Here is a 4039-nt window from a genome sequence, read left to right as displayed (position 1 = left end):
TCCTACCTGGGACTGAATCATAAACGCCAAACGCGCTCGGAGAACTCCCATAGACGGGCAGCAACACAACAGCATCGGATACCTGTACTCGGGTCGTAACCCCTGGTGAAAGATAAACTGCTGTCGGCGGTCCTCCAAAGCAAAGGGGCAAGATGTCACGATCTCCTCCTCAAATCGATCCTCGTACTGAGCGATCGACTCGAAGTCGAGCTGAAAGAAACCATGAGCGAACTCGTTCCACTCATCCGTGCGCCCCTGGGCTGAAAAAGTGGCCCCCATAATGGCCTGGAACATGTCCCATGATCGATACAGACTACCCAGCGCTACATGCCGGGTCCAGCGAGTCCAGGCTGGTCCCTGCAAGAGCGTCGTGGCAATACTAGTACGGAACATCTCAGGGATAGCAAGGGCGTCCATCCACTCGATGGTAGTACCAATCCATCGCACCCACGTAAGTGTACCCCTCACCCCGCTGAAAGTCGGAGCGGTAGGAGGAACAGATGCGAGAGCCTCCGGGTAGGATAGTATCGTCACTTGAGCCATTCCACCTGCCAAAACGACAGGCCAACGGTCAGCACAAGTTCCAACACTTTTCCATAACCAGAACATGTATCTCAGGTCTACAGAAACGGCTAAACCTGGGCTCTGATACCACAAAATCTGTCACGACCCGCGAGCGTCGTCACCTCGCCCGCAAGCCGCGACTCGACGGAACCAACATCACGTAGCGGGAGCATAACATATATGAATAATATAATGTAAACAAAACAATTAAAGTAAATACATAATTTACAAAACATATAATATATGAAATACGATATTATTAAAAGTGCGGAAACGTTTACAACAAAAGTGGTTATCGGAAATCTCGGGAAATTCTTCGTTTTTCTTTTAGAACTAAAAGTCGTATATCGACCCTTATACATACATATATATGTACATAAAAGCTCCCGACTTTACATATACACGCGAGATATTATTTAAGGAAGAGTCGATATTATTCAAAATATTATATATAGAGGTCTACTTCCCGAGCCAGAACCCATAGCCCGTAGGTCAAGAGATACGCGTTCCGTCTCAGTTTCCTTCTTGGTCGTCTACATTGCCGCCTTGCCCTTATCTACATTACCAAGGGACATAAAACTATGAGTCGAATGACTCAGCAAGCGGGAGTCTAGCTTATGAAAGAAAAGCAGCTAATGCAAAGCATATGACGTGCGAACAAGCAAACAAGAATGCAGGATGCAGCTATCACCTAAAAGTGACTAATGAGCGCGCATCCTAGAATACTAGCCGTCCCGCAAGGTTATACACTCCACACTGCTATAACCTCTGGTCCGACTAGAGACCAGTTTTCAACTTCGAGCAGCAGTCGTCAACTGATCTAAGTTTTAACACATGTCTGGGATCCACTAGTGGTACTTCCTTCATCATGACGTCAGCGCCACTGGTCTCTGGCATAGTGAGCTCGCGAACCGCGACCATCACCCACTACGCCCCGGTGTGCTCAAGGCAGCTTCCGGTGAGTCTTCCAGCAAGCAATGAGCTCGCGATGCGCGACCATCTCCCATTGCTTCGAGTACTCGGCGCACGGACCGACATGGCCCGCTAAGCACAAGTCAGGGACTTGTGAGTACCACCGACACGAGTTTAAAGTTTGGGTACACTGCAGCTAGCAGCGTACACGTTAAACTTATATACGGAAGAGCGTGACGGGATAAACCCCGAAAGAAATTATTGTTTCCCTTTGAAGCTCGTTTAGTGTTTTAAGTTGAAAGCTCGAAATGTGACTTTCGAACTCTCTACTCTCGATTGAATTTGAGAGTCTATCGCTCTTCCGTCCTCTCGATTCTAACCTACTTCCTAGAGTTAGAAGAGAAGTCTAACCACACACAAAGCAAGCAAGGCTGGTTCAAGTTAGCGTTTGAACCTAACGGGCGTACCCGAACTAAGTTTTCAAGCAAGAGTGGCCGAAGCCTTAACTTTCGAGTTTATTCATTTTAGGCTTTTACTTACTCTTGTTTACTAGCAAACAAATGCACAAACAAACAGGATTATACCCTTGGTAAGTAGTTGACTTATGTTTCCACACTTACCCGGAATTGTTTGATAGAACGCTTGACAAGTCCTGAAGACGTCTTGCTTCACACGTTCCTTGAGGCACCTGGCGCTTGTCGAAACGTCGGAAGAACTAGCATCCGGAGTTGAACATCCATTAGTTATTGGATTCGAGTTTACTTAAAGATAATAGGGTTCGTTGTCGGGATTAGAGTCGGTTCGGAATTCGAGAATTTAATTTATTATTCCCCGGTTTTTCGGAGGTTTATTCAAGACTCGCGTATCCCATATCGAGAGTGATACGAGATAACGTTCAACGAGTAATCACGAGTCTTAAATAAATCAAATAACCCGAAATTAAAAATAACCGAGAATTCCAAATGAACAATTAAATTAAATTCATAAACATTATTAAATAAATAATTCTAAATTATTTATTTAAATACTGAGAGTACATATATAAGAGTATTTAAACGCTGTAAGCGATTTAAAACTCACGAGTTAATCGAGCTTTACTTCGATAACTCTATCAACTTGAGATCTTCAGAGGCTAATCTCAACGCTCTCGACTCGTCTGGTTCCCGTCCGTCCGTCAATGTCTGTAAATCAAACCTGGAACCCAACGACGAGTTAACATCTTAAAACCAAATTCCGATATCACATAACTCAAAACCCGAACCCATAACTCAAACAAACGAACTCAACACAAATCCAATTAACCGGAACCGTCCTAACACAACAACGATCCCAACATATCAAACCGAGGCTCAGAGATATCATCCACAAAACAGACAAACCAAAATAGCCAAAACAAGCCACACGGCCAACTAGCACTCAAAGACAACATCATCACAACCACAACAAGCTTTCAAACCAACTAATCACACGGCCAAACAACATACTCAACCAAACAATTCAACATCTCAATATCATCATCATCACAGCCTCAAACACAGGTATAATCAAGCTCAGACAACATAACAAACCGAGCAATTGCACCGAAATCGAACCCGAAATCAAAAACCCCCAATTCAAACCCTAGTTCATCATTTTCGGATAAATTAGGAAAAATCCGAATCAAAACTTCAAATTCAGGTTACAAACAACATCAATCGAGTTCAATGAACGATAAAAACCAATCAATTTCACTGAATTCAATCCGGATCCAAAATCCCCAATTTTGAATCTAAGAACCCTAGCTCATGAGATTTTCATTCAAGGAAACGAAATTCTCACCTTAACCCGTGAGATTAGCTTCCTCGGAGGGTTCTCGCGTCCTTCCCGGTGTTTTTCCCTTGCTCCGGCGTCACGGCGGTCCTCGGCGGCGTCGTTCTTCTTCGACCCGGAGCGCGCGCGATGACTCAGCGATCGGTGACGCGCGAAGGAGAGGAAGAGAGAGGAAGGCGAGTGAGAGGTGGCGGTGGCGACGTCGGGGCTCGGCGGTGCTGTGCTTCCTCGGACCGGAGCGCGCGGTGGAGCTCGGTGCTGGGTGGTGGCGCGCGAAGGAGAGGAAGAAGAAGAGAAGAAGAAGAACGAGGGTGAGGGCGGTGATGATGGTTGTCGGCGATGAGCAGAGGAGCGGCCGAGAGTTTTTCCTTTTCTTCTTTTTTTTTTTCGCTTGTCCTGGTTTGCTCGTGTGTGGGTTTCGGTCGAGTGAAGCAAGGGAGAAGAAGAAGAAACTAGAGAAGAGAGAGAGAAGGGTGAGGTGGCAAGGATTTGAGGAGAAAGTGGCCATGTGGCACCCTCATTTATTGCCACGCGTGCATACGTGGACCAATCCCCTCCTGCCACAACTCTCTCAAATCAACCCCAGCTTCTCTTTTTCTTTCACTTTCGTCCTTCAAAATATTGCATATAAGTCCTTTCAAAATAAACTCTCACAATCCTGTCCTTAATTAATTAAAAATAATTTTGAAAAATAACCGAGAAAATTATTATTATTTCTCGTTATTTTGAATATATTTAAGGGATTTCGGAATTC

At 45.0% G+C, this 4039-nt stretch overlaps 1 long non-coding RNA gene across 1 annotated transcript; it reads right to left on the bottom strand.

Moving 5' to 3' along the window:
- Positions 1 to 1015: 1015 nt before the first annotated feature.
- Positions 1016 to 3692, bottom strand: LOC149388586 (uncharacterized). Its single transcript, XR_016300991.1, has 3 exons — positions 3295 to 3692; positions 2557 to 2670; positions 1016 to 1120 (listed from the first exon to the last, which is right to left on the bottom strand). It is a non-coding gene; the product is annotated as an uncharacterized LOC149388586 (long non-coding RNA).
- Positions 3693 to 4039: the final 347 nt, after the last annotated feature.

The sequence above is a fragment of the Urtica dioica genome, chromosome 8 (genome assembly GCF_054948205.1).
Source record: "Urtica dioica subsp. dioica isolate 48M chromosome 8, U.dioica_male_clone48M_v1_H2, whole genome shotgun sequence".
NCBI lineage: Eukaryota > Viridiplantae > Streptophyta > Magnoliopsida > Rosales > Urticaceae > Urtica > Urtica dioica.
The sequence above is the reverse complement of the archived record's forward strand: the minus strand, read 5'-3'. Positions and strand labels throughout refer to the sequence as shown.